We start from the raw sequence: 18,453 nt of genomic DNA, 5'->3' as shown, positions 1-18,453 counted from the left end.
CTCTGACAGTGCGGCGCTCCCTCAGTACTGACCCTCCGACAGTGCGGCGCTCCCTCAGTACTGACACGCCGACAGTGTGGCGCTCCCTCAATACTGAACCTACGACAGTGCGGCGTTCCCTCAGAACTGACCCTCCAACAGTGCAGCACTCCCTCAGTACTGACCATCCAACAGTGTGGCGCTCCCTCAGTACTGACCCTCCGAAAGTGCGGCACTGCCTCATTACTGACCCTCCGATAGTGAGGCGCTCCCTCAGAACTGACCTCCGACAGTGCGGCACTCCCTCAGTACTGTCCCTCCGACAGTGCGGCACTCCCTCAGTACTGACCCTCCGACAGTGCGGCGCTCCCTCAGTACTGACCCTCCGACAGTGCGGCGCTCCCTCAGTACTGACCCTCCGACAGTGCCGCACTCCCTCAGTACTGACCCTCCGACAGTGCCGCACTCCCTCAGCACTGACCCTCCGACAGTGCGGCGCTCCCTCAGTACTGACCCTCCGACAGTGCGGCGCTCCCTCAGTACTGACCCTCCGACAGTGCCGCACTCCCTCAGTACTGACCCTCCGACAGCGCGGCGCTACCTCAGTACTGACCCTCCGACAGTACGGCGCTCTCTCAGCACTGAACCTCCGACAGTGCGGCGCTCCCTCAGAACTGACCTCCGACAGTGCGGCACTCCCTCAGTACTGACCCTCCGACACTGCGGCACTCCCTCAGAACTGACCCTCCGACAGTGCGGCACTACCTCAAAACTGACTTCTGACAGTGCAGCACTCCCTCAGAACAGACCCTCCGACATTGCGGCACTCCCTCAGTACTGACCCTCCGACAGTGCAGCGCTCCCTCAGAACTGACCTCCGACTGTGCGCCGCTCCCTCAGTACTGACCCTCCGACGGTGCGTGACTCCCTCACTACTGACCCTCCAACATTGCGGCGCTCCCTCAGAACTTCCCCTCCGACTGTGCGGCGCTCCCTCAGTACTGACCCTCCGACAGAGCGGCGCTCCCTCATTACTGACCCTCCGACAGTGCGGCGCTCCCTCAGTACTGACCCTACGACAGTGTGGCACTCCCTCAGAACTGACCCTCCGAAAGCGCGGAGCTCCCTCATTACTGACCCTGCGACAGTGCGGCACTCCCTCATAACTGACCCTCCGACAGTGCGGCACTCCCTCAGAACTGAACCTCCGACAGTGCGGCAGTCACTCAGTACTGACCCTCCGACCGTGCAGCCCTCCCTCAGTACTGACCCTCCGACAGGACGGCGCTCCCTCAGTACTCACCCTCCGACAGTGCGGCACTCCCTCAGTACTGACCCTCCGACAGTGCAGCCCTCCCTCAGTACTGACCCTCCGACAGGGCGGCGCTCCGTCTGTACTCACCCTCCGACAGTGCGGCGCTCCCTCTGTATTGACCATCCCACAGTGCGGCGCTCCCTCAGAACTGACCCTACGACAGTGCGGCGCTCCCTCAGTACTGACCCTCCGACAGTGCGGCGCTCCCTCAGAACTGACCCTCCGACAGTGCGGCACTACCTCAGTACTGACCCTCCGACATTGCGGCACTCCCTCAGTACTGACCCTCCGACATAGCGGCGCACCCTCAGTACTGACCCTCCGACAGTGCGGCATTTCCTCAGAACTGACCCTCCGACAGTGCGGCACTGCCTCATTACTGACCCTCCGATAGTGAGGCGCTCCCTCAGAACTGACCTCCAACAGTGCGGCACTCCCTCAGAACTGACCCTCTGACAGTGCGGGACTCCCTCAGTACTGACCCTCCAACAGTGCGGCACTCCCTCAGTACTGAGCCTCCGACAGTGCGGCACTCCCTCAGAACTGACCCTCCGACAGTGCGGCACTCCCTCTGAACTGACCTCCGACAGTGCAGCACTCCCTCAGAACTGACCCTCCGACAGTGCGGCACTCCCTCAGTACTGACCCTCCGACAGTGCGGCACTCCCTCAGAACTGACCCTCCGACAGTGCGGCGCTCCCTCAGAACTGAACTCCGACAGTGCAGCACTCCCTCAGAACTGACCCTCCGACAGTGCGGCACTCCCTCAGTACTGACCTTCCGACAATGCGGCGCTCCCTCAGTACTGACCCTCCGTCAGTGCGGCACTCCCTCAGAACTGACCCTCCGTCAGTGCGGCCCTCCCTCAGAACTGACCCTCCTACTGTGCGGCACTCCCTCAGAACTGACCCTCCGACAGTGCGGCACTCCCTCATTACTGACGCTCCGACAGCGCGGCGCTCCATCAGTACTAACCCTCTGACAGTGCGGCGCTCCCTCAATTCTGACCCTCCGACAGTGAGGCGTTCCCTCAGTACTGACCCTTCGACAGTGCGGCGCTCCCTCAGTACTGACACGCCGACAGTGTGGCGCTCCCTCAATACTGAACCTCCGACAGTGCGGCGTTCCCTCAGAACTGACCCTCCGACAGTGCGGCGCTCCCTCAGTACTGACCCTCCGACAGTGCGGCGCTCCCTCAGTACTGACCCTCCGACAGTGCGGCGCTCCCTCAGTACTGACCCTCCGACAGTGTGGCGCTCCCTCAGTACTGACCCTCCGACAGTGAGGCGCTCCCTCAGAACTGACCTCCGACAGTGCGGCACTCCCTCAGTACTGAGCCTCCGACAGTGCGGCACTCCCTCAGAACTGACCCTCCGACAGTGCGGCACTCCCTCTGAACTGACCTCCGACAGTGCAGCACTCCCTCAGAACTGACCCTCCGACAGTGCGGCACTCCCTCAGTACTGACCCTCCGACAGTGCGGCACTCCCTCAGAACTGACCCTCCGACAGTGCGGCGCTCCCTCAGAACTGAACTCCGACAGTGCAGCACTCCCTCAGAACTGACCCTCCGACAGTGCGGCACTCCCTCAGTACTGACCTTCCGACAATGCGGCGCTCCCTCAGTACTGACCCTCCGTCAGTGCGGCACTCCCTCAGAACTGACCCTCCGTCAGTGCGGCCCTCCCTCAGAACTGACCCTCCTACTGTGCGGCACTCCCTCAGAACTGACCCTCCGACAGTGCGGCACTCCCTCATTACTGACGCTCCGACAGCGCGGCGCTCCATCAGTACTGACACGCCGACAGTGTGGCGCTCCCTCAGTACTGAACCTACGACAGTGTGGCGTTCCCTCAGAACTGACCCTCCAACAGTGCAGCACTCCCTCAGTACTGACCATCCAACAGTGTGGCGCTCCCTCAGTACTGACCCTCCGAAAGTGCGGCACTGCCTCATTACTGACCCTCCGATAGTGAGGCGCTCCCTCAGAACTGACCTCCGACAGTGCGGCACTCCCTCAGTACTGTCCCTCCGACAGTGCGGCACTCCCTCAGTACTGACCCTCCGACAGTGCGGCGCTCCCTCAGTACTGACCCTCCGACAGTGCGGCGCTCCCTCAGTACTGACCCTCCGACAGTGCCGCACTCCCTCAGTACTGACCCTCCAACAGTGCCGCACTCCCTCAGCACTGACCCTCCGACAGTGCGGCGCTCCCTCAGTACTGACCCTCCGACAGTGCGGCGCTCCCTCAGTACTGACCCTCCGACAGTGCCGCACTCCCTCAGTACTGACCCTCCGACAGTGCGGCACTCCCTCAGTACTGACCCTCCGACACTGCGGCACTCCCTCAGAACTGACCCTCCGACAGTGCGGCACTACCTCAAAACTGACTTCTGACAGTGCAGCACTCCCTCAGAACAGACCCTCCGACATTGCGGCACTCCCTCAGTACTGACCCTCCGACAGTGCAGCGCTCCCTCAGAACTGACCTCCGACTGTGCGCCGCTCCCTCAGTACTGACCCTCCGACGGTGCGTGACTCCCTCACTACTGACCCTCCAACAGTGCGGCGCTCCCTCAGAACTTCCCCTCCGACTGTGCGGCGCTCCCTCAGTACTGACCCTCCGACAGAGCGGCGCTCCCTCATTACTGACCCTCCGACAGTGCGGCGCTACCTCAGTACTGACCCTACGACAGTGTGGCACTCCCTCAGAACTGACCCTCCGAAAGCGCGGAGCTCCCTCATTACTGACCCTGCGACAGTGCGGCACTCCCTCATAACTGACCCTCCGACAGTGCGGCACTCCCTCAGAACTGAACCTCCGACAGTGCGGCAGTCACTCAGTACTGACCCTCCGACCGTGCAGCCCTCCCTCAGTACTCACCCTCCGACAGGGCGGCGCTCCCTCAGTACTCACCCTCCGACAGTGCGGCACTCCCTCAGTACTGACCCTCCGACAGTGCAGCCCTCCCTCAGTACTGACCCTCCGACAGGGCGGCGCTCCGTCTGTACTCACCCTCCGACAGTGCGGCACTCCCTCAGTACTGACCCTACGACAGTGCGGCGCTCCCTCAGTACTGACCCTCCGACAGTGCGGCGCTCCCTCAGTACTGACCCTCCGACAGTGCGGCGCTCCCTCAGAACTGACCCTCCGACAGTGCGGCACTACCTCAGAACTGACCCTCCGACATTGCGGCACTCCCTCAGTACTGACCCTCCGACATAGCGGCGCACCCTCAGTACTGACCCTCCGACAGTGCGGCATTTCCTCAGAACTGACCCTCCGACAGTGCGGCACTGCCTCATTACTGACCCTCCAATAGTGAGGCGCTCCCTCAGAACTGACCTCCAACAGTGCGGCACTCCCTCAGAACTGACCCTCTGACAGTGCGGGACTCCCTCAGTACTGACCCTCCAACAGTGCGGCACTCCCTCAGTACTGAGCCTCCGACAGTGCGGCACTCCCTCAGAACTGACCCTCCGACAGTGCGGCACTCCCTCTGAACTGACCTCCGACAGTGCAGCACTCCCTCAGAACTGACCCTCCGACAGTGCGGCACTCCCTCAGTACTGACCCTCCGACAGTGCGGCACTCCCTCAGAACTGACCCTCCGACAGTGCGGCGCTCCCTCAGAACTGAACTCCGACAGTGCGGCACTCCCTCAGAACTGACCCTCCGACAGTGCGGCACTCCCTCAGTACTGACCTTCCGACAATGCGGCGCTCCCTCAGTACTGACCCTCCGTCAGTGCGGCACTCCCTCAGAACTGACCCTCCGTCAGTGCGGCCCTCCCTCAGAACTGACCCTCCTACTGTGCGGCACTCCCTCAGAACTGACCCTCCGACAGTGCAGCACTCCCTCAGAACTGACCCTCCGACAGTGCGGCACTCCCTCAGTACTGACCTTCCGACAATGCGGCGCTCCCTCAGTACTGACCCTCCGTCAGTGCGGCACTCCCTCAGAACTGACCCTCCGTCAGTGCGGCCCTCCCTCAGAACTGACCCTCCTACTGTGCGGCACTCCCTCAGAACTGACCCTCCGACAGTGCGGCCCTCCCTCAGAACTGACCCTCCTACTGTGCGGCACTCCCTCAGAACTGACGCTCCGACAGCGCGGCGCTCCCTCAGTACTAACCCTCTGACAGTGAGGCGTTCCCTCAGTACTGACCCTCCGACAGTGCGGCGCTCCCTCAGTACTGACACGCCGACAGTGTGGCGCTCCCTCAATACTGAACCTCCGACAGTGCGGCGTTCCCTCAGAACTGACCCTCTGACAGTGCGGCGCTCCCTCAGTACTGACCCTCCGACAGTGCGGCGCTCCCTCAGTACTGACCCTCCGACAGTGCGGCGCTCCCTCAGTACTGACCCTCCGACATTGAGGCGCTCCCTCAGAACTGACCTCCGACAGTGCGGCACTCCCTCAGTACTGAGCCTCCGACAGTGCGGCACTCCCTCAGAACTGACCCTCCGACAGTGCAGCACTCCCTCAGAACTGACCCTCCGACAGTGCGGCACTCCCTCAGTACTGACCTTCCGACAATGCGGCGCTCCCTCAGTACTGACCCTCCGACAGTGCGGCACTCCCTCAGAACTGACCCTCCGTCAGTGCGGCCCTCCCTCAGAACTGACCCTCCTACTGTGCGGCACTCCCTCAGAACTGACGCTCCGACAGTGCGGCGCTCCCTCAGAACTGACCCTCCGTCAGTGCGGCCCTCCCTCAGAACTGACCCTCCGTCAGTGCGGCCCTCCCTCAGAACTGACCCTCCTACTGTGCGGCGCTCCCTCAATTCTGACCCTCCGACAGTGAGGCGTTCCCTCAGTACTGACCCTCCGACAGTGCGGCGCTCCCTCAGAACTGACCCTCCGTCAGTGCGGCCCTCCCTCAGAACTGACCCTCCTACTGTGCGGCGCTCCCTCAATTCTGACCCTCCGACAGTGAGGCGTTCCCTCAGTACTGACCCTCCAACAGTGCGGCACTCCCTCAGTACTGACCCTACGACAGTGCGGCGTTCCCTCAGAACTGACCCTCCAACAGTGCGGCACTCCCTCAGTACTGACCCTCCGAAGGTGCGGCACTGCCTCATTACTGACCCTCCGATAGTGAGGCGCTCCCTCAGAACTGACCTCCGACAGTGCGGCACTCCCTCAGTACTGTCCCTCCGACAGTGCGGCGCTCCCTCAGTACTGACCCTCCGACAGTGCGGCGCTCCCTCAGTACTGACCCTCCGACAGTGCGGCGCTCCCTCAGTACTGACCCTCCGACAGTGCCGCACTCCCTCAGTACTGACCCTCCGACAGTGCCGCACTCCCTCAGCACTGACCCTCCGACAGTGCGGCGCTCCCTCAGTACTGACCCTCCGACAGTACGGCGCTCTCTCAGCACTGAACCTCCGACAGTGCGGCGCTCCCTCAGAACTGACCTCCGACAGTGCGGCACTCCCTCAGTACTGACCCTCTGACACTGCGGCACTCCCTCAGAACTGACCCTCCGACAGTGCGGCACTACCTCAAAACTGACTTCTGACAGTGCAGCACTCCCTCAGAACAGACCCTCCGACATTGCGGCACTCCCTCAGTACTGACCCTCCGACAGTGCGGCGCTCCCTCAGAACTGACCTCCGACTGTGCGCCGCTCCCTCAGTACTGACCGTCCGACGGTGCGTGACTCCCTCACTACTGACCCTCCAACAGTGCGGCGCTCCCTCAGAACTTACCCTCCGACTGTGCGGCGCTCCCTCAGTACTGACCCTCCGACAGAGCGGCGCTCCCTCATTACTGACCCTCCGACAGTGCGGCGCTCCCTCAGTACTGACCCTACGACAGTGTGGCACTCCCTCAGAACTGACCCTCCGAAAGCGCGGAGCTCCCTCATTACTGACCCTGCGACAGTGCGGCACTCCCTCATAACTGACCCTCCGACAGTGCGGCACTCCCTCAGAACTGAACCTCCGACAGTGCGGCACTCACTCAGTACTGACCCTCCGACCGTGCAGCCCTCCCTCAGTACTGACCCTCCGACAGGGCGGCGCTCCCTCAGTACTCACCCTCCGACAGTGCGGCACTCCCTCAGTACTGACCCTCCGACAGTGCGGCACTCCCTCAGAACTGAACCTCCGACAGTGCGGCACTCCCTCAGTACTGACCCTCCAACAGTGTGGCGCTCCCTCAGTACTGACCCTCCGAAGGTGCGGCACTGCCTCATTACTGACCCTCCGATAGTGAGGCGCTCCCTCAGAACTGACCTCCGACAGTGCGGCACTCCCTCAGTACTGTCCCTCCGACAGTGCGGCGCTCCCTCAGTACTGACCCTCCGACAGTGCGGCGCTCCCTCAGTACTGACCCTCCGACAGTGCGGCGCTCCCTCAGTACTGACCCTCCGACAGTGCCGCACTCCCTCAGTACTGACCCTCCGACAGTGCCGCACTCCCTCAGCACTGACCCTCCGACAGTGCGGCGCTCCCTCAGTACTGACCCTCCGACAGTGCGGCGCTCCCTCAGTACTGACCCTCCGACAGTGCCGCACTCCCTCAGTACTGACCCTCCGACAGCGCGGCGCTACCTCAGTACTGACCCTCCGACAGTACGGCGCTCTCTCAGCACTGAACCTCCGACAGTGCGGCGCTCCCTCAGAACTGACCTCCGACAGTGCGGCACTCCCTCAGTACTGACCCTCTGACACTGCGGCACTCCCTCAGAACTGACCCTCCGACAGTGCGGCACTACCTCAAAACTGACTTCTGACAGTGCAGCACTCCCTCAGAACAGACCCTCCGACATTGCGGCACTCCCTCAGTACTGACCCTCCGACAGTGCGGCGCTCCCTCAGAACTGACCTCCGACTGTGCGCCGCTCCCTCAGTACTGACCCTCCGACGGTGCGTGACTCCCTCACTACTGACCCTCCAACAGTGCGGCGCTCCCTCAGAACTTACCCTCCGACTGTGCGGCGCTCCCTCAGTACTGACCCTCCGACAGAGCGGCGCTCCCTCATTACTGACCCTCCGACAGTGCGGCGCTCCCTCAGTACTGACCCTACGACAGTGTGGCACTCCCTCAGAACTGACCCTCCGAAAGCGCGGAGCTCCCTCATTACTGACCCTCCGAAGGTGCGGCACTGCCTCATTACTGACCCTCCGATAGTGAGGCGCTCCCTCAGAACTGACCTCCGACAGTGCGGCACTCCCTCAGTACTGTCCCTCCGACAGTGCGGCGCTCCCTCAGTACTGACCCTCCGACAGTGCGGCGCTCCCTCAGTACTGACCCTCCGACAGTGCGGCGCTCCCTCAGTACTGACCCTCCGACAGTGCCGCACTCCCTCAGTACTGACCCTCCGACAGTGCCGCACTCCCTCAGCACTGACCCTCCGACAGTGCGGCGCTCCCTCAGTACTGACCCTCCGACAGTACGGCGCTCTCTCAGCACTGAACCTCCGACAGTGCGGCGCTCCCTCAGAACTGACCTCCGACAGTGCGGCACTCCCTCAGTACTGACCCTCTGACACTGCGGCACTCCCTCAGAACTGACCCTCCGACAGTGCGGCACTACCTCAAAACTGACTTCTGACAGTGCAGCACTCCCTCAGAACAGACCCTCCGACATTGCGGCACTCCCTCAGTACTGACCCTCCGACAGTGCGGCGCTCCCTCAGAACTGACCTCCGACTGTGCGCCGCTCCCTCAGTACTGACCGTCCGACGGTGCGTGACTCCCTCACTACTGACCCTCCAACAGTGCGGCACTCCCTCAGAACTTACCCTCCGACTGTGCGGCGCTCCCTCAGTACTGACCCTCCGACAGAGCGGCGCTCCCTCATTACTGACCCTCCGACAGTGCGGCGCTCCCTCAGTACTGACCCTACGACAGTGTGGCACTCCCTCAGAACTGACCCTCCGAAAGCGCGGAGCTCCCTCATTACTGACCCTGCGACAGTGCGGCACTCCCTCATAACTGACCCTCCGACAGTGCGGCACTCCCTCAGAACTGAACCTCCGACAGTGCGGCACTCACTCAGTACTGACCCTCCGACCGTGCAGCCCTCCCTCAGTACTGACCCTCCGACAGGGCGGCGCTCCCTCAGTACTCACCCTCCGACAGTGCGGCACTCCCTCAGTACTGACCCTCCGACAGTGCGGCACTCCCTCAGAACTGAACCTCCGACAGTGCGGCACTCCCTCAGTACTGACCCTCCAACAGTGTGGCGCTCCCTCAGTACTGACCCTCCGAAGGTGCGGCACTGCCTCATTACTGACCCTCCGATAGTGAGGCGCTCCCTCAGAACTGACCTCCGACAGTGCGGCACTCCCTCAGTACTGTCCCTCCGACAGTGCGGCGCTCCCTCAGTACTGACCCTCCGACAGTGCGGCGCTCCCTCAGTACTGACCCTCCGACAGTGCGGCGCTCCCTCAGTACTGACCCTCCGACAGTGCCGCACTCCCTCAGTACTGACCCTCCGACAGTGCGGCACTCCCTCAGCACTGACCCTCCGACAGTGCGGCGCTCCCTCAGTACTGACCCTCCGACAGTGCGGCGCTCCCTCAGTACTGACCCTCCGACAGTGCCGCACTCCCTCAGTACTGACCCTCCGACAGCGCGGCGCTACCTCAGTACTGACCCTCCGACAGTACGGCGCTCTCTCAGCACTGAACCTCCGACAGTGCGGCGCTCCCTCAGAACTGACCTCCGACAGTGCGGCACTCCCTCAGTACTGACCCTCTGACACTGCGGCACTCCCTCAGAACTGACCCTCCGACAGTGCGGCACTACCTCAAAACTGACTTCTGACAGTGCAGCACTCCCTCAGAACAGACCCTCCGACATTGCGGCACTCCCTCAGTACTGACCCTCCGACAGTGCGGCGCTCCCTCAGAACTGACCTCCGACTGTGCGCCGCTCCCTCAGTACTGACCCTCCGACGGTGCGTGACTCCCTCACTACTGACCCTCCAACAGTGCGGCGCTCCCTCAGAACTTACCCTCCGACTGTGCGGCGCTCCCTCAGTACTGACCCTCCGACAGAGCGGCGCTCCCTCATTACTGACCCTCCGACAGTGCGGCGCTCCCTCAGTACTGACCCTACGACAGTGTGGCACTCCCTCAGAACTGACCCTCCGAAAGCGCGGAGCTCCCTCATTACTGACCCTGCGACAGTGCGGCACTCCCTCATAACTGACCCTCCGACAGTGCGGCACTCCCTCAGAACTGAACCTCCGACAGTGCGGCACTCACTCAGTACTGACCCTCTGACCGTGCAGCCCTCCCTCAGTACTGACCCTCCGACAGGGCGGCGCTCCCTCAGTACTCACCCTCCGACAGTGCGGCACTCCCTCAGTACTGACCCTCCGACAGTGCAGCCCTCCCTCAGTACTGACCCTCCGACAGGGCGGTGCTCCGTCTGTACTCACCCTCCGACAGAGCGAGGCTCCCTCAGTACTCACCCTCCGACAGTGCGGCGCTCCCTCTGTATTGACCATCCCACAGTGCGGCGCTCCCTCAGAACTGACCCCACGACAGTGCGGCGCTCCCTCAGAACTGACCCTCCGACAGTGCGGCACTACCTCAGAACTGACCCTCCGACATTGCGGCACTCCCTCAGTACTGACCCTCCGACATAGCGGCGCACCCTCAGTACTGACCCTCCGACAGTGCGGCATTCCCTCAGAACTGACCCTCCGACAGTGCGGCACTCCCTCAGTACTGACCCTCCGACAGTGCGGCATTCTCTCAGAACTGACCCTCCGACAGTGCGGCGCTCCCTCAGTACTGACCCTCCGACAGTGCGGCACTCCCTCAGTACTGACCCTCCGACAGTGCGGCACTCCCTCAGAACTGACTCTCCGACAGTGCGGCACTACCTCAAAACTGACTTCTGACAGTGCAGCACTCCCTCAGAACAGACCCTCCGACATTGCGGCACTCCCTCAGTACTGACCCTCCGACATAGCGGCGCACCCTCAGTACTGACCCTCCGACAGTGCGGCATTCCCTCAGAACTGACCCTCCGACAGTGCGGCACTCCCTCAGTACTGAGCCTCCGACAGTGCGGCACTCCCTCAGAACTGACCCTCCGACAGTGCGGCACTCCCTCTGAGCTGACCTCCGACAGTGCAGCACTCCCTCAGAACTGACCCTCCGACAGTGCGGCACTCCCTCAGTACTGACCCTCCGACAGTGCGGCACTCCCTCAGAACTGACCCTCCGACAGTGCGGCGCTCCCTCAGAACTGAACTCCGACAGTGCAGCACTCCCTCAGAACTGACCCTCCGACAGTGCGGCACGCCCTCAGTACTGACCTTCCGACAATGCGGCGCTCCCTCAGTACTGACCCTCCGACAGTGCGGCACTCCCTCAGAACTGACCCTCCGTCAGTGCGGCCCTCCCTCAGAACTGACCCTCCTACTGTGCGGCACTCCCTCAGAACTGACCCTCCGACAGTGCGGCACTCCCTCATTACTGACGCTCCGACAGTGCGGCGCTCCCTCAGTACTGACCCTCTGACAGTGCGGCGCTCCCTCAATTCTGACCCTCCGACAGTGAGGCGTTCCCTCAGTACTGACCCTCCGACAGTGCGGCACTCCCTCAGTACTGACCCTACGACAGTGCGGCGTTCCCTCAGAACTGACCCTCCAACAGTGCGGCACTCCCTCAGTACTGACCATCCAACAGTGTGGCGCTCCCTCAGTACTGACCCTCCGAAGGTGCGGCACTGCCTCATTACTGACCCTCCGATAGTGAGGCGCTCCCTCAGAACTGACCTCCGACAGTGCGGCACTCCCTCAGTACTGTCCCTCCGACAGTGCGGCGCTCCCTCAGTACTGACCCTCCGACAGTGCGGCGCTCCCTCAGTACTGACCCTCCGACAGTGCGGCGCTCCCTCAGTACTGACCCTCCGACAGTGCCGCACTCCCTCAGTACTGACCCTCCGACAGTGCCGCACTCCCTCAGTACTGACCCTCCGACAGTGCCGCACTCCCTCAGTACTGACCCTCCGACAGTGCCGCACTCCCTCAGCACTGACCCTCCGACAGTGCGGCGCTCCCTCAGTACTGACCCTCCGACAGTGCGGCGCTCCCTCAGTACTGACCCTCCGACAGTGCCGCACTCCCTCAGTACTGACCCTCCGACAGCGCGGCGCTACCTCAGTACTGACCCTCCGACAGTACGGCGCTCTCTCAGCACTGAACCTCCGACAGTGCGGCGCTCCCTCAGAACTGACCTCCGACAGTGCGGCACTCGCTCAGTACTGACCCTCTGACACTGCGGCACTCCCTCAGAACTGACCCTCCGACAGTGCGGCACTACCTCAAAACTGACTTCTGACAGTGCAGCACTCCCTCAGAACAGACCCTCCGACATTGCGGCACTCCCTCAGTACTGACCCTCCGACAGTGCGGCGCTCCCTCAGAACTGACCTCCGACTGTGCGCCGCTCCCTCAGTACTGACCCTCCGACGGTGCGTGACTCCCTCACTACTGACCCTCCAACAGTGCGGCGCTCCCTCAGAACTTACCCTCCGACTGTGCGGCGCTCCCTCAGTACTGACCCTCCGACAGAGCGGCGCTCCCTCATTACTGACCCTCCGACAGTGCGGCGCTCCCTCAGTACTGACCCTACGACAGTGTGGCACTCCCTCAGAACTGACCCTCCGAAAGCGCGGAGCTCCCTCATTACTGACCCTGCGACAGTGCGGCACTCCCTCATAACTGACCCTCCGACAGTGCGGCACTCCCTCAGAACTGAACCTCCGACAGTGCGGCACTCACTCAGTACTGACCCTCCGACCGTGCAGCCCTCCCTCAGTACTGACCCTCCGACAGGGCGGCGCTCCCTCAGTACTCACCCTCCGACAGTGCGGCACTCCCTCAGTACTGACCCTCCGACAGTGCGGCACTCCCTCAGAACTGAACCTCCGACAGTGCGGCACTCCCTCAGTACTGACCATCCAACAGTGTGGCGCTCCCTCAGTACTGACCCTCCAAAGGTGCGGCACTGCCTCATTACTGACCCTCCGATAGTGAGGCGCTCCCTCAGAACTGACCTCCGACAGTGCGGCACTCCCTCAGTACTGTCCCTCCGACAGTGCGGCACTCCCTCAGTACTGTCCCTCCGACAGTGCGGCGCTCCCTCAGTACTGACCCTCCGACAGTGCGGCGCTCCCTCAGTACTGACCCTCCGACAGTGCGGCGCTCCCTCAGTACTGACCCTCCGACAGTGCCGCACTCCCTCAGTACTGACCCTCCGACAGTGCCGCACTCCCTCAGTACTGACCCTCCGACAGTGCGGCGCTCCCTCAGTACTGACCCTCCGACAGTGCGGCGCTCCCTCAGTACTGACCCTCCGACAGTGCCGCACTCCCTCAGTACTGACCCTCCGACAGCGCGGCGCTACCTCAGTACTGACCCTCCGACAGTACGGCGCTCTCTCAGCACTGAACCTCCGACAGTGCGGCGCTCCCTCAGAACTGACCTCCGACAGTGCGGCACTCCCTCAGTACTGACCCTCTGACACTGCGGCACTCCCTCAGAACTGACCCTCCGACAGTGCGGCACTACCTCAAAACTGACTTCTGACAGTGCAGCACTCCCTCAGAACAGACCCTCCGACATTGCGGCACTCCCTCAGTACTGACCCTCCGACAGTGCGGCGCTCCCTCAGAACTGACCTCCGACTGTGCGCCGCTCCCTCAGTACTGACCCTCCACGGTGCGTGACTCCCTCACTACTGACCCTCCAACAGTGCGGCGCTCCCTCAGAACTTACCCTCCGACTGTGCGGCGCTCCCTCAGTACTGACCCTCCGACAGAGCGGCGCTCCCTCATTACTGACCCTCCGACAGTGCAGCGCTCCCTCAGTACTGACCCTACGACAGTGTGGCACTCCCTCAGAACTGACCCTCCGAAAGCGCGGAGCTCCCTCATTACTGACCCTGCGACAGTGCGGCACTCCCTCATAACTGACCCTCCGACAGTGCGGCACTCCCTCAGAACTGAACCTCCGACAGTGCGGCACTCACTCAGTACTGACCCTCCGACCGTGCAGCCCTCCCTCAGTACTGACCCTCCGACAGGGCGGCGCTCCCTCAGTACTCACCCTCCGACAGTGCGGCACTCCCTCAGTACTGACCCTCCGACAGTGCAGCCCTCCCTCAGTACTGACCCTCCGACAGGGCGGTGCTCCGTCTGTACTCACCCTCCGACAGAGCGAGGCTCCCTCAGTACTCACCCTCCGACAGTGCGGCGCTCCCTCTGTATTGACCATCCCACAGTGCGGCGCTCCCTCAGAACTGACCCTACGACAGTGCGGCGCTCCCTCAGAACTGACCCTCCGACAGTGCGGCACTACCTCAGAACTGACCCTCCGACATTGCGGCACTCCCTCAGTACTGACCCTCCGACATAGCGGCGCACCCTCAGTACTGACCCTCCGACAGTGCGGCATTCCCTCAGAACTGACCCTCCGACAGTGCGGCACTCCCTCAGTACTGACCCTCCTACAGTGCGGCATTCTCTCAGAACTGACCCTCCGACAGTGCGGCGCTCCCTCAGTACTGACCCTCCGACAGTGCGGCACTCCCTCAGTACTGACCCTCCGACAGTGCGGCACTCCCTCAGAACTGACTCTCCGACAGTGCGGCACTACCTCAAAACTGACTTCTGACAGTGCAGCACTCCCTCAGAACAGACCCTCCGACATTGCGGCACTCCCTCAGTACTGACCCTCCGACATAGCGGCGCACCCTCAGTACTGACCCTCCGACAGTGCGGCATTCCCTCAGAACTGACCCTCCGACAGTGCGGCACTCCCTCATTACTGACCCTCCGACAGTGCGGCATTCCCTCAGAACTGACCCTCCGACAGTGCGGCACTCCCTCAGTACTGACATTCCGACAGTGCGGCGCTCCCTCAGTACTGACCCTCTGACAGTGCGGCGCTCCCTCAGTACTGACCCTCCGACAGAGCGGTGCTCCCTCAGTACTGACCCTCCGACAGCGCGGCGTTCCCTCAGAACTGACCTCCGACAGTGCGGCACTCCCTCAGTACTGACCCTCCGACAGTGCGGCACTCCCTCAGTACTGACCCTCCGACAGTGCGGCACTCCCTCAGTACTGACCCTCGGACAGTGCGGCACTCCCTCAGTACTGACCCTCGGACAGTGCGGCGATCCCTCAGTACTGACCCTCCGACAGTGCGGCACTCCCTCAGTACTGACCCTCCGATAGTGAGGCGCTCCCTCAGAACTGACCTCCAACAGTGCGGCACTCCCTCAGAACTGACCCTCTGACAGTGCGGGACTCCCTCAGTACTGACCCTCCAACAGTGCGGCACTCCCTCAGTACTGAGCCTCCGACAGTGCGGCACTCCCTCAGAACTGAGCCTCCGACAGTGCGGCACTCCCTCAGAACTGACCCTCCGACAGTGCGGCACTCCCTCAGTACTGACCCTCCAACAGTGCGGCACTCCCTCAGAACTGACCCTCCGACAGTGCGGCGCTCCCTCAGAACTGAACTCCGACAGTGCAGCACTCCCTCAGAACTGACCCTCCGACAGTGCGGCACTCCCTCAGTGCATCCCTTCCGACAATGCGGCGCTCCCTCAGTACTGACCCTCCGTCAGTGCGGCACTCCCTCAGAACTGACCCTCCGTCAGTGCGGCCCTCCCTCAGAACTGACCCTCCTACTGTGCGGCACTCCCTCAGAACTGACCCTCCGACAGTGCGGCACTCCCTCATTACTGACGCTCCGACAGTGAGGCGTTCCCTCAGTACTGACCCTCCGACAGTGCGGCACTCCCTCAGTACTGAATCGCCGACAGTGTGGCGCTCCCTCAGTACTGACCCTCCGACAGGGCGGCGCTCCCTCAGTACTCACCCTCCGACAGTGCGGCACTCCCTCAGTACTGACCCTCCGACAGTGCAGCCCTCCCTCAGTACTGACCCTCCGACAGGGCGGTGCTCCGTCTGTACTCACCCTCCGACAGAGCGAGGCTCCCTCAGTACTCACCCTCCGACAGTGCGGCGCTCCCTCTGTATTGACCATCCCACAGTGCGGCGCTCCCTCAGAACTGACCCTACGACAGTGCGGCGCTCCCTCAGAACTGACCCTCCGACAGTGCGGCACTACCTCAGAACTGACCCTCCGACATTGCGGCACTCCCTCAGTACTGACCCTCCGACATAGCGGCGCACCCTCAGTACTGACCCTCCGACAGTGCGGCATTCCCTCAGAACTGACCCTCCGACAGTGCGGCACTCCCTCAGTACTGACCCTCCGACAGTGCGGCATTCTCTCAGAACTGACCCTCCGACAGTGCGGCGCTCCCTCAGTACTGACCCTCCGACAGTGCGGCACTCCCTCAGTACTGACCCTCCGACAGTGCGGCACTCCCTCAGAACTGACTCTCCGACAGTGCGGCACTACCTCAAAACTGACTTCTGACAGTGCAGCACTCCCTCAGAACAGACCCTCCGACATTGCGGCACTCCCTCAGTACTGACCCTCCGACATAGCGGCGCACCCTCAGTACTGACCCTCCGACAGTGCGGCATTCCCTCAGAACTGACCCTCCGACAGTGCGGCACTCCCTCATTACTGACCCTCCGACAGTGCGGCATTCCCTCAGAACTGACCCTCCGACAGTGCGGCACTCCCTCAGTACTGACATTCCGACAGTGCGGCGCTCCCTCAGTACTGACCCTCTGACAGTGCGGCGCTCCCTCAGTACTGACCCTCCGACAGAGCGGTGCTCCCTCAGTACTGACCCTCCGACAGCGCGGCGTTCCCTCAGAACTGACCTCCGACAGTGCGGCACTCCCTCAGTACTGACCCTCCGACAGTGCGGCACTCCCTCAGTACTGACCCTCGGACAGTGCGGCACTCCCTCAGTACTGACCCTCGGACTGTGCGGCGATCCCTCAGTACTGACCCTCCGACAGTGCGGCACTCCCTCAGTACTGACCCTCCGATAGTGAGGCGCTCCCTCAGAACTGACCTCCAACAGTGCGGCACTCCCTCAGAACTGACCCTCTGACAGTGCGGGACTCCCTCAGTACTGACCCTCCAACAGTGCGGCACTCCCTCAGTACTGAGCCTCCGACAGTGCGGCACTCCCTCAGAACTGACCCTCCGACAGTGCGGCACTCCCTCAGAACTGACCCTCCGACAGTGCGGCACTCCCTCAGTACTGACCCTCCAACAGTGCGGCACTCCCTCAGAACTGACCCTCCGACAGTGCGGCGCTCCCTCAGAACTGAACTCCGACAGTGCAGCACTCCCTCAGAACTGACCCTCCGACAGTGCGGCACTCCCTCAGTACATCCCTTCCGACAATGCGGCGCTCCCTCAGTACTGACCCTCCGTCAGTGCGGCACTCCCTCAGAACTGACCCTCCGTCAGTGCGGCCCTCCCTCAGAACTGACCCTCCTACTGTGCGGCACTCCCTCAGAACTGACCCTCCGACAGTGCGGCACTCCCTCATTACTGACGCTCCGACAGTGAGGCGTTCCCTCAGTACTGACCCTCCGACAGTGCGGCACTCCCTCAGTACTGAATCGCCGACAGTGTGGCGCTCCCTCAATACTGAACCTCCGACAGTGCGGCGCTCCCTCAGTACTGACCCTCCGACAGCGCGGCGCTCCCTCAGTACTGACCCTCCGACAGTACGGCGCTCTCTCAGCACTGAACCTCCGACAGTGCGGCGCTCCCTCAGAACTGACCTCCGACAGTGCGGCACTCCCTCAGTACTGACCCTCCGACACTGCGGCACTCCCTCAGAACTGACCCTCCGACAGTGCGGCACTACCTCAAAACTGACTTCTGACAGTGCAGCACTCCCTCAGAACAGACCCTCCGACATTGCGGCACTCCCTCAGTACTGACCCTCCGACAGTGCGGCGCTCCCTCAGAACTGACCTCCGACTGTGCGCCGCTCCCTCAGTACTGACCCTCCGACGGTGCGTGACTCCCTCACTACTGACCCTCCAACAGTGCGGCGCTCCCTCAGAACTTACCCTCCGACTGTGCGGCGCTCCCTCAGTACTGACCCTCCGACAGAGCGGCGCTCCCTCATTACTGACCCTCCGACAGTGCGGCGCTCCCTCAGTACTGACCCTACGACAGTGTGGCACTCCCTCAGAACTGACCCTCCGAAAGCGCGGAGCTCCCTCATTACT

The sequence above is a fragment of the Heterodontus francisci genome, chromosome 49, assembly GCF_036365525.1.
Source record: "Heterodontus francisci isolate sHetFra1 chromosome 49, sHetFra1.hap1, whole genome shotgun sequence".
NCBI lineage: Eukaryota > Metazoa > Chordata > Chondrichthyes > Heterodontiformes > Heterodontidae > Heterodontus > Heterodontus francisci.
This window is presented reverse-complemented; position numbering follows the sequence as displayed.